The sequence below is a fragment of the Lagopus muta genome, chromosome 6, assembly GCF_023343835.1.
Source record: "Lagopus muta isolate bLagMut1 chromosome 6, bLagMut1 primary, whole genome shotgun sequence".
NCBI classification, from domain to species: Eukaryota; Metazoa; Chordata; class Aves; order Galliformes; family Phasianidae; genus Lagopus; species Lagopus muta.
In genome coordinates this window covers 48,773,989-48,790,301 of record NC_064438.1, presented here as the reverse complement: position 1 = coordinate 48,790,301, position 16,313 = coordinate 48,773,989, and the positions used below count along the sequence as shown (strand labels likewise).

The following is a 16,313-nucleotide window of genomic DNA, read 5'->3' as shown; positions in this document are numbered from 1 at the left end:
AATTTTGGCCCAGTTCCATGCCAACCATATCCTGAATCTTGGAAATTGTTTTAGAATTTCGGCTGATAATAATTACATGCATTTCAAGAAAATACCTGATGCAGAAAATCCCAGCTGAAATAGCTATAAACTTAATCAATCTATTTTGTCTGAAAACAAGGTCTAATGAGATAAAGTATTTTGTTAACTTAAGGGTAGGTAATGCTAAATCACTAGCCATGGAGGTGAGGTGGATGTGAGATAATAGCAGCACGGGAATAGAAAGGGAATGATCAGAGAATACAGAACACAGTGGGAAGGAGAAAATAATAGGAATGACAAAAACCATGAGGAAGGAGAATGGGTCTGGAATACTGAGGCAAGTGCAGGACAGAAGAAATTAGCGCTAAACATACAGGCCATGGTTCCCAGAGAACTCACTCTCTCACCCACTGCATACCATAACAGTTCCCAGTCATTCTGCCACTAACTCTTGCCTGAACTCTTGCCTGCCTTGTTGCCTTTGCTTTAGAAGTGTGTTGGCGTTTGCTTTTGCACTGCATTTCCCACTGCTCTCTAACGATTTGTTGAAAAGAAGACCACCACTGGCTCCTGGAAAGCTACTTTCACTCTTAAGCCCAACTCTTCACCCTCTGAGCCCACAGACCTGAGCATCTGCACATCCCTAAGAGGCATGTGGGCCCAGTATCTCCATCAGCGGTACCTTGCCAAGGATAGATTAAGAAAAAACTTGGCTCATTCCTGCAGAAACTCAAAGGCACGTTCATGCTCATGCTGTGATTTCTCTTACACACTATGCAACAATGAAATTGAGAAGAAGCAGGATGACCCATTTGTTTGGTTGCCATGACAATGTGTTACTGAGAGCAAAATGCTGCTCCAAGCAGCCTTGCTGTTTGGCTGCTGATAGTACCTTAAAAAATAATGTAAGACAGTTGTCCATTGTCATTACACTGCACCACATTGACCTCTGTGAAGTGAGAGGGGCAGCTCATCTAAAAGAGGAGATCTGTTGCTCAGAACATAGCGTTTCTTTGAAAAGAAGTTTTTAGATTTTTTTTTTTAGGAGAGGTTAGATGAAGCAGATGAGTATCTAGTTGTTTATTTGAAATTTCAGGAAGAATCATTTCATTTCTAATGGTATTGTAATGCTGCAAATAAAGGGCATAAGGAAAGCCAACAGTGGCTTACGGACACGGGTGAGAACTATATTCATATCATAGCAGAAGTAAAAACATTTTCCCTGGAGTAGAAGCTGCTGACATCTGTAAGTGGGTGTGCATAGGGGACATGTAAAGATATGCTTGAGGTCTAGTTTAGAACATGGCTAAAGATTACTCTGCATCTGACCCAGACAAGGATAGGCAGTGAACAATTTTAAAACTTATGTTTTGCTATAAATATTGATAATGCAATTATTATTCATATCGTTAATAATGATGAGAATAATAATTTGAATCAGTGGAGAACTTACTTATTCAAATTGCTCTGACATATTGGGTTCTGTATCTACTTGCCTGCTCTTATATAAACTTCTATACTCATTTCTTTCAAAACTCCTGTCAGTGAACAGCAACGTGTCCCAGTAGACCAGATGTTATTTCTTCCTATTCTCTGAGACATTTGGAGACATGTAGCTGTTCCTGTCACAGGGAGGGATGTGCTTTGCAAATCTCCGTTTCCTTGACAAGAGCAGCTCTTAGCAACGGGCGATTTCCCCCTTGCAGTGGTTCTCTCCTTTCCTCTGTGTATTCGCTGTTTAACAAGTTTATCTCTGCTTGTACACAAGTTTCTTCCTAGTCTGCATCACCAGTTTTGATTTGCAAGAATTCAGAGATTTGCTTCCCCTTTTTAATAGAACTCTTTCTTAAAAGGATCTTCTAATTTGAATTTTATGGTAAATGGAAAGGGGCAAAAGTAATTTACAGAACATAGATGACAAGGAAAATTTCTTTAATGTGATAACTGATTTTACAGGAAACCAAAGAGACAAACTATTTTGATATCAATGAAGAGAGATGCTCTTGAGACAAAAGATAGAAATGTACTGGGGAAATCCCTCGTGTACAAATGTCTAAGATCTGGTAAGTTCTTCATAAAAGAAGAGAGGACATGAAGAAGTGATTAGTCTGTGATTCTGTTAAAAGGAAATAACATGAGATGAAGTTTACCGGAGTTTAAGTTAAGGAAAAGGAACTGACCACAACATAACAGTGGATCTGTAACAGGCTGCTGTTATCAGTGAAACTAACTGCTTCAAGAGCAATCCATAGATGCACACTGCAAGGTCTTGTCAATTTGCAGCCCAACTCCAAATCACAACCACTTAGCTTCATATGGTGTACAATATGAAACATCCAGAGAGGTGGAATCAAAGTGAAAGATATGCAGAGGAAAGGGAGTAGAGATTCCTGAAGAGTTCCAGATTTTTGCTCTGTGTTGCTCTAAACAGTTTCTGTACATGAGCTACAGGCTTCATTCTCTTAGCTGAAACTCTCAATACTCTGTGTTATACAAACTCAACATTTTTTAAACCTTAAATATTCAAAGAAAGTATGAGATGAACATTAAGGTAATGTAAATCATCTTCAGCTGTGATACAGATAAGCCAATTCATATAACATGAGAATTTAGCTCATGTTCTTAGGAATTAGGGATGGACAGCTCCAGAGGAATATATCAATCAAAAACACAGGAAAACTTTGGAATTCAATGTAGAAATGCGTAGAGGAAATACTGGAGGTAAAGGAGTTCAGCAAATGCAGGTATATTCATTAAAGTAGCGTAAGCATACACCAAAATAGTATTGTAAAGAAGTAGATAGGAATACAACCCAATAGGCATAATTATGAGGATAAATATGTAAGTTTCATAAACAGAAATAAAGAATATGATTCTGCTAGGAAGAGATGATTTAGGAAAAAATACATATGTATCCCATATAAGGATTGCAGACACACTGAATGGCCTCCTGGCCTTTCCCAGAACAACTGAGAGGCAATGCACTCTATTGCAGCATCTAAGAGCCATTTAGAAGCACACTAGAAGGCATGGCTCATATCTCATATACTTTTTTTTTGTCTTCCCTGATGATAAGAACAACTCAAGTCTTATAATAATGTTTTCTGAACCATTTACCAGCTCTATAAAGTCCCAGATGTTTGTCTGGGATCTCTAATGGATTACAATGAAATTTGTAAGGGATTAATTCAATCTACAAGCAATTGCTGCACCATGGAAAAGACATCAAGATAAGGTTCCTTGAAAGAACTCAGAAATAATAATTACCATCTAATGTCTCCCAGTCCAATCCCAAAGATTAGAATTAGAAGAATTCAATCTTCAGAAAGATTGAAATCAAAATGACTTTTACTAAAATATGTATCTTCCTGTTGATGTCAGTGGGCTTATAATTTCACACTGGGCACATTTCTTTACTAGTTGCCAAGGAGAGATTTTGATATAAAATAAACTTTCATTTCAAATAGAATACTGAATAGAAAATTAACTTTGTTCAATATCTGGAAGGATTCATGCCTATTTGAGTCAAAACCTAGGTATTTTCATTGACTATCCTCAAAAAGAAAAAAAGAATCTCTTTCTATGAACACGAAGTGGTCACTTAAAAGCAAAAGGTGAAGAGCATTATGTGCAATTTATACATGCCTATGCACTTGGATAGCTGCTGTGAAATATCATTTGCTTTTAGTATGAAGCCACAGGAATCAAACTGATTGGTACAGTATCTTTATGAGAGATCTCTGTAAGTTGGGAAACACTTTCTATTTCACTGCAGGTTTGTCCTTTAATTTGAGCAATGGCTGGAGGAAGAAATAGCGGACTTTTGATTTCAACCAGCATTCCCAAGTTACACAAAGATAAGCATGCTGATAAAGCAGACAAAGAACAGGAAAGGATGTAATTTCAGTGAGCTGCATGCTGGTTTCTGACTGTCACAAGTTTTGCTTTAGCTTTGTTATTTCAGGAGGCAAGTAATGGCCAATGTCCCACTACTTGTCTGCTGTCCCTTCTAGTAAGGAAGAGCCACCATCAGAACTTGAGTAGACATCATCCCATCACCTCAGGATCGGTAAGCCAGCCATACATAACCTTCTGATCAACTACCCCAGTTATCAGCTTGCATCTGTGGAGTACTTTAGAAGGCTGATTTAGGGCAACCATAGGCCTCTTCATGAACCTGAGATGGCAATGCATATTGATATTCTGTGCCAAGCACAATAAAATATCCTCAATTAAGTAAATGCTATTACTGGGAATGTAAGTCTGAATAGTCTTCTGGAAAATAACTGCAGAAATGAAGAGCAGAAACATAAATGGCTAATGGCTTATTCTTCTGGAAAAAGAGGAACTTTCTATAACACTAAAAGCCTGGATGATGCAGAAACTCAATTGTTAGTTCAGTTTTTTCATAAATGCACAGAACTGTTGAGGATATCTTCTCCCTTTCCTGAGGAAATCCAGTATGTTTTTGACAATTCCTGTACATTAGCAGGCAGACATTAAATCTTCATGGCCCGCCCAAAAATATATATCCTTCTGTCTATACACGTAGATGAGACAAATAAGCAGCTTTTGAAACCAAGTCTTATAGTGGTGGCTGAAAGTTTCAACTGAAACTTTTTTTTTTGTGAAAAGAATGGATTTCTACAATACAAAAATATCTGCTGTCTCACAAGTTTATCTTCATTACAAACCTTAAAATGGCCCCAAATCAGAGACCTTTTTTCTGCTCAGCTTTGAAATAGTTTAGTTTTCACATGTGCTTACTTTTATGGAAGACCTAAAAGGCCTGCAACAAATTGTCAATTTTTCAACAAAGATTAAATTTTTTTTTAGCAATTTCAGTCTATAGAAATCAATGATTGCAATTCATTATTGAAAAATAATTTGTGGCATGCAAGTCATGCAAGGTGATATTATTATTTTATACCTTCAACAAACAGGAGTTTAGTAAGAATATGAGACAACTGTAACCCTTTTGTATAAATCTTTTTCATTCTTATCCCTCTTAATACATATGTTCTATATGGAATTCCTCCGTGTTTAAAAATGCAACATGATTGGCTTACTGCTGGGATAACAACTTTAGTAAAATCTCCCATTATAATTTATTTAACCCCATGCTCTAAAACAGTTATACAAGCTGTAAAGTTGAAAAAAAAAAAAAAAAAAAAAAAAAAAAAAAAAGAAAAAGAAAGAAAGAAAGAAAAAGAAAAAAAGAAAAAAAACCCCTAAAGGCAAAGCAAAGTATTGTTATAGGCTTCATTAAATCTCACTGAAGTGTGTTGAATATTATAAACACAAGCCCTTAGGTTCCACAAGTTCAAAATTATGTTAAGACCCTGTTACAAAAAATAGATTCCTGCATTATAAATTTGCTGCATACAATGTGAGATGCAGTGGCATGTGAACACACATCCATATAGGTTTAAAAACCTAAATAACACTGTAGAAATAGTTGCTCTATGCCAGTTTACTGCGGTACCAAAGCCTGTTAGCAAAGTTGGTCTGTCATGAAGGTTTATCAGGATATTTGTTGACAGTTTGCTTGAAGTGGTTCCAGGCAGGAGCACCAAAGAAAGAATGAGCCAGAGAGAAGGCTGCTGAAAGCCCTTAGGTGTTAGTCTAAGCCAGTCCTATATGCTTGCCCAAAACCAGACTTCTAAAAATGCTGCTTTTTGGGCAGTGTTAACTGATTTGCTGAAGAGTCAGGATAGGCAAATTTTTCTGTTAGTCCTTCCTTGGTATAAAAATGTCACTTTTCATTTGCATCCTAAGCAAATTAGGAGGTATCAGAGAAACCTGACTCCGTCACCACTCTTTTACAAAATGTGGCTTTCAACTATTTAACTTTCTCCTACATATCTAGGGTAAAATTATACAGGCAAATAAAAAAACAAGAATGAACAAATCTCACTGTATTTTTCCCTATGAAGTAATAAATATTTTTTTCTGTACAGACAAATCTTATAAATGTTTTGAATAACCAAAAGAAATTAACATTACATCACAAGTTATGTAACTTCATACTGCATCTTTTTGGTGCTCTGAAACTAGAAAACATTGTAAATACATTTGATAGCTAACATCTGCAATATTAATTCCACACATCCTTAGTGGGGGGTGCAGAGGATAGAAAAATTGAATTACTTTACAGTTAACAATTTCTTTTCTTTGCATAACAACATGTCTTGAAACTGGGTCCGCAGAGTATTAGCAGACTTCCTACTATCTTTCTATGAAGTCTTGTGTTTAATGCAGGCATAGGTATACACACGTATGCAACTTATTTCAGGATTTCCTGTTGCCCTCCCCTATGACCTGGAGCTACTTTGAGCTATACAGAAACTAAGGGAGGAAAAGAGTCCTAGTGGGGATAACTAATGGCAGGAAGAGAGGAAAGAGAAATACCCGATGGACACATTTCGTTCCTTCTTTAGCCTATGACCTAATATACAGTTAAGTGAAGAAAGCATATCCATAATTGTTCAGTTAGTTTATGAAAAAAAAAAAAAATAAAGCTCTGCCATAGTTGATGCAAGGTCTGGCTGACTGAATATCTTTATTGTTCAAACACAGCTCCCCTAGGGTCAAGTTCTACAGCTTGGATTAGTCAAAGACCAGGCATCTGTAACACAGATGAGGCAGCATGAACTTTTAATTCTACTTTAAGACATTCTGTCCTGAAATCCTCTGCTACAAGTCCTTCCCTTTTCCAGTGGTCTGGTTTGAAGAATGGGCTTGACGGTCCAGACTGATTTGGGATTTACCAAACCTGGGCCACAGTGGGCCAAAGGAGCAGTGAGAAGTGATTAGAGCAATTTGAATGGGGTGCTGTGGGTTTTACTGGGTTTGATGCTCACATTCTTAACTATTTTCAACAGCAGATTTAATACAATATTGTATATATAAATTCGAAGAGACCTCATATTGCATCACTTCAAGTCCCTTATTAGGTTTTAAAATCTTAACATCTTTTATACCTCAGCTTTGACACTGCTTCTGGGCTAGATTTCTCAGTAGACACATTGTAGTTCTGTCAGATAACACAGTCTGTGATATTCCTTCCTAGCAAATTCCTCATCAGCTTTATTAACAATGGATCTATATTGCACGCTAGAGAATCCTAATCCTTTATGGTGCACTGCTATTTTCTGTGGTGCTGTGAGCACTGTCCTGTTCAAAGCCCTTGAACTGAATGCTAACTGACTGGATTAAATCTTCTGTACTTCCTTTTTCCCTCCTTTACCAACCTCCTTTTCTTTTATATTCCTTACTTCCCCTAGCTTTCTTCAGGTCTCCTTCCTGTATTCAATATTTATTTCTCAATTTTTCAAGCACCATCTGCAACAAAATTTTATTTTCCCTGGTGAGATACTTGGTATTTATGCACTGCAGTGTCCCACTGGCTATGGGTTGTGCGTTTTCTTGTCTCAGCCAAGGTGCAGTGTGAAGCTTGAATAAACAGAGATGCTGGACCTGCCAGCCACAGTCTGGAAAGCCTACATCCAACAACCCTCCTTACATCTGCAGGCTCCTGTTTACATCTTTCCTAGACAGTGGGTCGGAAAGAAGAAAACACATCAGTGTGCTTGAAACTATCTGCAGAAAACTTTATATTTAAAAATAAAAGATGGGAGAAGAATCACAGAGAATTTGAATGATTATTTTCCTGTTCATTCCTGATTCACTTTTTTCTACTAATGGATATTTCTTACTTCGGGCTTTGAAAATGACAGATTCATTTGCATGCTGGAGTAAGTGATAATAACTTAGCTGCCTAATTCCCTGCTTCGAAATCTACAGAGAAAATAAAAGAAATGCTCATTAACATTTTATGCAGCCTCTGGATATAAATGATATATCCACAGACAAGAAGCAGCTCTTAGACCTCAATACTGAACTCTTAAGATAACTTAAAATAAACTACTTTCTTCACAAGGCTTGCTAGAGTAATGTCTTGCTACAGCCAGGAATTCCTGTGAGTTCAGTTCACCATAACAGAGTTCTCATAGACAATTCTTTTGGTGCACTTCCAAATGGTGTGATTTGTGGCCTTGATGGAGTTGAGTGAGGCTTCTAACATACTTATGAGTCAGAACTTTGCAGCTTGGAAATAGACAAATCCTGGAACAGCTATTTAAGTTGTTTTTCTCCTATTTTCTTTGTACTACTCTTGGTTACAAACATTATGCTGTTTGTAGAATATTTAATAAAAGTAATTCACACTGTAGACCTGATTAGGTCCCTAGTAGTTTCCTGCATTTATGCCTTTCTTATCATTGGCCTATGAAGATATAATTATCATATTATTACAATAAATAATTACTTCAGGTTGCTGCAGAAGAAGCAATTGGCCCAGGCTGCCCAGGGAGGTGGTGGAGTCATCATCCCTGGAGGTGTTCAAAAAACATGGAGATATGGCACTAAGGAGCATGGCGGATGGGTTGGGTTGGATTAGACGGCCTTAAAGATCTTCTCCAAACTTAATGATTCTATGATTTTAAGAGTGGAAGCCTCTCTATGTACACCGTTGCAACAACTGCTGATAACCAAAACCCCTCTTTCATGACAGCTGTTCCAGCTTCCTACTTTGTCTCTCTGCGATTTGTTGTTCAAAATTCCTCTGTATACATCCCTTGTCCCTGTTATGAGTTTCTAATGTCTGTTCAATTTAGAGGGTTTCTAGAAAACTCTAAAAAATATCCAGCAGGAATTGCATTCTCAAGCCTTGTCTCTTGAAGATTTTTGCTTTGTATTTTTGTTTCGAGTCACATGATTCTTACTGATCTACTTTTTTTCTGACTTCTGCACACCCTTGGCAGAAAATTAGAGTATTTAGTCTTCCTTCAAGCTCTTTAGAGCACCTTTTCACTTACATTTCTACCTTCACCTCCATCTTGCCTTTGATTATACTTCCTTCTGTCAACCACTCCCTCCTTTGTCTGACCATTTGTTTTCACTTTCCCTTTGATGTTTTACTTACCCTTGAGGCTTTTCTTTACCCTGTACCAGCTGAGGGCTTTTTTAGTGTTTTGGTTTTTTTCTTTTCTTTTCTTTATTTTTTTGGTCTACAGTCAGATCCCTAGTTGAAAAAACAAATCCAATTATCCTTTATGCAATCCTGTTGCAAATAAATTATTTAGACACATATTGTATAATAATTGCTGATTCCAAAAGCAGCTGATTCTATTTCTGACTTTAGCTTTTGCAAACTAAGGCCCTACTGGCAGAAAACCCATTATCCTCTGAAGGAGGTAACATTTTTATACAATAAAAAACTAGTTTTCCCATTCAATAAATATATAATTTTACTAGAAAAATGTGAAAAGCTTTACTTGTGTGTGGGAACAGGTGCAATAGATCCCCCATAGAGCTATAAAGATAAACAGGAAAAATTGTCTTAATATCTACTAGAGAGCCAATCTGCTTGAGCCAACTCCCTGAGTATACTGGCAGTTAGAACATTCTACTAAGCATTTTGTGTGGAAGATACTGAATGATGTTAATATTCCATGGTGTAACTGACTGCAACAAACTAGGAACAAAGGAACCTAAGCCAAACCTCACTGATGCTTTTTCAAACTATCCTTAAAAAGCTGTAACCATGGGGAGCTCATGCTCTCTTAAGGTAAGATATTCCAGTGGTTAATTATCATCACTGTGAGAAAATTTTCCCTAATGTCTATCCTAAAACTCCTTTGATCTAATTTAGCCTCATTACATCTTGTCCTGTCCACTGTAGATACAAGGAAAAGATAATTCTTTTCTCTTTGCTGCAATCTGCTCCATGTCTGAGGTTTTCTGCTATAAGTTCTTATTTTCTAAGCCTCTCTGTCTTTTAGTTACAGGTAACAATTTTCCCGAGTACACAGACTCTTGAAACAGATTATGATAGTACCTTCCGAAAATTCTGAAACCAGGCTGTGAAATCTCTCACGCAAGTTTCCATACAGCTTGGCTGCACAGCACATGATAGAAGTGCCTTGTGATTCTTCACATAAGTCTTCCCTAGAACAAAAATAAAAGCTTCTAAATATCGTACATGTAAATGCATTTCTTCCTAGATAAGTGGAAAGTAGATTTCATGATTATAGAAAACAATACATCTGTGGTAGTCAGGTCTCAGTCTATGCCAGTCTCCTAGGTAATTAAAATTATAATAATGTGATAATTAATTCTTTCATTACTAAGCAATTAGCGCCTGGGTGTGACTGAAGGTGGTTTGTGAAGGAACATTCAGCCCTGTGGCCAAGAAGTGAGAAGGCAAGGAGTAATTGAAGCTGCAGACATCAGCTTTTAGCAGGAGCTCAGGTTCAGGCAACAAACACTGATGTCCTGCTGATGGTCACTGCCATCAATGATTTCCACTCAGGGCTTTCCTCCTTTCCCAGTAGATAAAAATAGTAACTTGTAGGCTTGCCTAGCTATAGTGGAGCAAGATTCCCTTCTGTCAGATATTGGCAAAAGAAACATAATGGCTTATTGTCATGGAAATTAATGAGCTGGAGACAGATTCAGATTACTGCATAAAGTGACAATGTATGTGGAAGCTCATAACTCCTACGTAACAATTCTCATGTGTAACAATTCTCATCTAAAAGAAACGGCTGACAAAAAGTACCACTGCCTGAGAATGAAGGCATTACCATCCCAGGAAATCCTGCCCAGTTACAAAACCATCACTCACAAACATAGCGATATTTTCCACTTGTTTTAGATGGATGTTTTAGATTGAATGGATGTTACTGTTACTTTTGTCCATGGTTAATTCACACTACAATGAGAAGGAAGTTTTCATCATACCTGAAAATGATTAACCTCAGTTTTCACAAGATTTGCCAGCAAATAATGCTGCAGAAATAAATTACTGCAGATCAAGGAACTGTGGAGCATGGAGCTGCTCTAAATACAACAGAGAAAAAAAAAAGTCAAAGGCAAGAAGAATGAGATGGGCACATTTGTCAGTAAGGGAGTGTTCCTTAAGGAGTGTTCAATTCTATTCTGCAACGCCTTCTGTAATTACAAAGATGAAAAGGTTAGGTTGTTGGTGTGCTGAGATCTATCAATGAATACTTTCTTTTTGAAAGAGGAGCTATTTTGTGTTTTCTGTTTGTTCTCAGACTGCTCAATGAGTCCTTCCTCAGACTTGGACCGCTGTCCCTTGGACCAAGCAGAAGATATTGTGCAGATTGATTATTTAAAAACCTAGTTTGTTACACTGCTAAGTTATACACAGGTAACTTATAAGTACAAACTTTATACGTTAATGTATTAGTCACACACTCAAATCATTTTCAGAAAGACTCACTTAGATCAAGGTTAATGTTAACAACGTTCTTAGGAATTTATACTTACATCTGAAAAGCAAACTGCATATTGTGAAAAACAAAGCTAGTCACTGAAAAAGACTGATTAAAGACTAAGACATGCAATGAATAACATTAAAAATGAAAGAATATAATAAAATATGACATTAAATTAAAAGCACAAATTGTTCATGTTTCACTGAGCCATCCATTTTAATACTACTGACATAATAGCATACATTATTTATTACTCATATTAATAAAATTATAGATAAAAAAAAAGGATGATTTTTTTCTGAAACAAATTCAAGTCAAGGAAGTCTGGAGCTAAGGATGGACCTTAAATTAGTCATATGAATTTGGTGGCCGAGTTAAAGTTGTTCTGCTTTTGGAGATTCTTTTTTTTAAATGGAGGTTGAAGTTGCATTTTTCAACTTTATGATTTCATTTATTACTTTCAGGAGATTTAAATGTTCGTGCAATTTAGAAATTGATTTAATGATAATCTGTTTCAACTGAAATTTAGCAATTGCAAACTACTGGATAAAACCTGGGAAATTTTTGTTATTTTGTTTAAGCAACAGAAAGAGAAGCCAAGCATTAACAAAAGGAACTTGACATGCACTAAAAGTCTTCCAGTTGAATACATGCTAGGACTACATGTGTTGTGATCACATGAATCATGCTTGTAAGAGTAACATTATTACATCTTCATTGTTAGACTATCAGCAGCTGTGTCCTTTCTAACACTAGGGTCACTCTAATGCAATCTCAAAATTTTTTTGAATACCTCTCATTTGTAAAAGATTGTAATTTAAAACTCTCTTACTTAGCTCTTCAGGAGGAGCACGTGACTTATTCTTTAATGTATTGGCTAGATGTAACTTTATAACGTTTGTTACAATGGGAGAAACTGACATTTTCAAGGTCTTTCAGCCAGAGATTTTACATTGGGTATTCATAATAATTATTCAGAAGGTGCTTTGGTTGCAAATAGGGGAACAAAAACAAATTCTAAAGAACTGAGTTTAGTAGCAAACCCTGGTGGAACAAGAGACAGAACTTTGCCACGATTGTCCAGGAGAGTGTTTGGAGAGGAGCTTGAAATGTATGGATACATTTTCTCTGTTGTCTCCATCAAGGTGCTTAATTGAATCTTCAGTGGCAAATTCTTCTATTTCACAGCTTTGAAATACGAAGAAAGCACCTCAGACTGTGTCTGTGGTAAGTAGCACCAATTTTGCCTATCATCAGACAGATGCAGTGGGCTTTATAGGGAGTACAAGTGTGTCTACTTGGATTATAACTCAGTCAAACAAGAACAACTTTTAATCTTGCATGCTTAAGATGCTGTGAACTGTAAGGACTGATAAATGCAGTTAATTTGTTTTTTTCAGTATTAGCATTTTGTTGAAGTAAACAATTTGGTAATGAGTGATCATCATACATTCTTTAGGCAGCTATTTATATTCTTTAACACACTGTTCATTCAAAAGCAACAGAATAAATTAAAGTGCTTGGCCATTCATACGAAACATAACGGAAACCATCTTGACTTCAATGACCAAATTTAAAACACTATCAATCTTTTGAGATTTCAAGATATGAATCTACCCTCTGAGGCTGGAATCCAGTTTGGACATAGGTGATGCGGAGGGAAGGAGGAAAGGAAACAGAATCCAGACAGGATAATTTATTTGCTAAACATACAACCTGTGCTCTTGCCACTTACTGAGTTCACTGAGAGCAAGGAAAAGCTCAAGGTACCTCCTTTCTTGTATTCTTTATCACAGGGATGGGTCTTTTCCCAGCAAGGAAAGAAAAGATAAAGGTATGACGTGCACAAGAAAAAATAACTCCTATTATACATGCCATCCTGAAAAATCTCTCTTGTTGCAAGAATGAGAAGTGAGAGTTGATTGCAACACATTTGCATTTACAGAAAAATGCCAATCTAATACTCCAGGTATGGCATTACCAGGATTTTTTTCAGAGAAAGCTTTTCTTACTTGTGCTTTGAACTGAAACAAAACCAGACTATAACAGCAAACTTTTCCCATCAAGGAGCATCCTGCACTGACCTATGATCTGTGCTTATTCCATACCCTCTCCCAAGTTTTTTGCTGGCGTGATCTCTTCTGGATAAAGACTGCTTTATGATCTCAGGATTAGCTGCACCGCTACAAGAAGTAGGCAGCCCTCAAAATGCCTCAAAACAACTGTAGTTGGAAATATAGAAATGATATATATATAGAAGCCAGCAACCCCTGAGGTAAACAAAGTGGAACTAATGTTCCTGTACTCTGTAGAATGTCGGTCTCTACCTACTATCTCCACAGCAAGGGAAGGACAAAAAGTAGTTAAAAGAACATACGGCTTTTAAAAGAGTTTGAACATTTTTCCTTGATCTTCCTATAGGCTGAACTTTAGGTTATATGAGGATGGATTTTACACATACCCCAGATTAAAACTTTACAACAGAGAGAATACTTGAGAACTCTCTTTATTCCTCATACTCAATTATTCTTGCTCAGAAAAAAAAAAATAAAAAAAATAATGGAACAACCAAGAAAAAACATCAATGCAAATCACCACTAGCTATGGTGCTTTTTTTTTTTTTTTTTTTTTTTTTTTTTTTTTTTTAAGAAAATCATTGTAATTCCAATAATAAAATTGTATGTCTCACAAAAATTTGTTTTGTTTCCTATATATTCCTTAAGAATGACTATTATTGAAGAAAAGCCCATAAATTTTATGCTGTGGGAGATTTAAAAAGGCTGGGAAAAATTATCTACTGTTGTACATGGCAATAGTTTCAACCCATTACATCTGCAGAAAATTTAGATCTCTGTATGTCTCAAAGAAAAAAAAAACATTAAAAAAAAAAACATGACTAACTTTTAAGGCACTCTTTGTCATCTGCAATAAATACTACATTGTAAATTTTGTAATTGCTATATCTTTTTCTCATTTACTTTTTTTCTACAAAACTATACTCTCCAGACAAAATTGAAATGGGGATAATTCACTGTAAGTGCAAATTATAGAAAGAAGAGAAAATTAATTTCTACAGGAGCTTTGGAGACTTTATGAGGTTAAAACAGGAAAAAGTGTAAGGAATAGAACAGAAGAGGTATGCCAAATTACTGTTAATTTCTGTGATCACGGAGTAATGTCCCAGAGATACATTATCCAACTGAAGTTAACAAGGCTCTGTTCAGAATAGATCTAGATCTCTTGTACGTATGTATCCGTACTTATAATGTTGTTCTGAAGAAAGGAATAATGCAAACACAAACATATTGTGATAGAAGTCAGTCCAAAGAGAGGAAATTTATTATTTTGATTATCATGATACTACCAATCATTATCTAGAACAGAACCAATTATACTCCTTGCATTTTGCTTACTGGAGATGAAGAATCTAACACATTTGAGCCTTTGCAAAATAAATTACTGTTCTAGCAAGTGGGATTGTTGTTCCATTCTTCTCTTCTGGTATCTACCTTGATGGGAATTTAAGTACAGTTGAAAGCATTCACATTTATTTCATAAAGAAGTATGCAAGATTGATCTTAAAGCAACAGTTATCAATACCATAATCTTTGCACATCAAGCTCTTACTTCTGGCCAGCTGACAACTTCAAAAGTTCAAAAGTTCTCAGCATTTTTTCCTGCATGTTTTAACTTGGCTGAGGAAGCAGCTTATTAAAAACTCGTTTATGTGGGTCAGTTCTAAATATGGAACCCTCGAAAGATATTGCAAGGCAAATAATACTTAAGTTATAGTGATCCCATTTTCTTTTGCTATGCCAGAACTGCTCTGTGGACTACAGTAAGAGAGATTTTTCCATTATGGCTGGATCAACATAACAAGCACTAAAAAACATTAAGATGAATTTTAACTTTCTATTTCCTCACTGCTCAAGGTCTTCCCCATGAATGCTGGCTGACAAGATCAGCAGCCCAAGAAGATATATCTAAAATCCAGCCACTCAGCAAAGCTGGAAAGCTTCTGGGCACTGGAACAGATGCCAGCTAACAAAAAACACTATGGAGCCTGTGTCTGAAAAACACAAACATTTGGTGCCTCGCCCTGAAAAGAGTTATTCAGCTGTAACAAATCACTGATATTCAGCTCTTTTATAGTGCCAGTTGGCACTAGACAGAAGTGCCAAGCCAAAGTAGGTTTCCACTCCAAATCTTTGAGAGTCTGAAGTCTACCATCCATCAGGGGAGGGAACAAAGCACGGGCAAGACTGGGAGCCAGACCAGTGCTGGAGGAGAACGCAAGTGACAGCCAGCCCGCCCTGCAACTGCACTGGGCTCATGAGGACAGTAAGCTTTCATCTGGCTGCTCTGACTAAAACAGAATCATTCCTCAGTATCAGGCAGTAGTTCATCAGTCATCTCTATTTCAATCATAATTTGTCATTGTTTCCCAGCCAGGCATAATGAAATTGATTTCCACTTTCAAAATCAATTTAGCCTCATCAGGAAAACAAGTGAATGAAGGCATTTCCAACTTCGTTGTAAATCCAGTGACTTGAAATGAAACTGTACTCAGAAAACCATGCCTATCTCTTTTTACTGAATCTTATCCTTGTAGAAGAAGGAGAAGCTGGAAGATAAGGAACAGTAGGAGAAAAGCAGCAACTTCAGCAACCTTTTATTGTCAGCAGTTGCTACCCTACTCCTGGTAACCTCCATTACGCTTCAAAAAAAGTGCACTTTCCTACTCCCAGCTTACAGAAGGAAGGAGAACCAAAGATCAAAAAAGTGAGGAAAAGAATCAGACCCTTTTCGTCTCCTCAGATTTTTTTTTACTTTCTGGTAAAAATATATCTTCATTCTGAGTTGGAGCAAAAAGTCAAATATGCCCCTGTGAATACACACAGAAGCTATCAATTTCTTGACTTTGCATCAAAAAGGATTAACAAGACACTTTGAATCCACCTGCTAGAGAAAATACTTTGGATCACA

At 36.6% G+C, this 16,313-nt stretch overlaps 1 long non-coding RNA gene across 4 annotated transcripts in view; it reads right to left on the bottom strand.

The window, feature by feature from the left end:
* Positions 1 to 16,313, bottom strand: part of LOC125694351 (uncharacterized) — a 37,538-nt gene that overhangs the window by 9,087 nt on the left and 12,138 nt on the right. For 2 of the 4 annotated variants that reach the window (XR_007377516.1, XR_007377517.1), the window contains exons 3-4: positions 10,828 to 10,926; positions 9,923 to 10,032 (exon numbers count right to left, since the gene is read on the bottom strand). This is a non-coding gene — a long non-coding RNA (uncharacterized LOC125694351). Of the gene's footprint in view, positions 1 to 9,007; positions 9,107 to 9,922; positions 10,033 to 10,827; positions 10,927 to 16,313 lie in introns of all 4 variants that reach the window. The other 2 variants (XR_007377518.1, XR_007377519.1) reach the window with 2 other exon arrangements.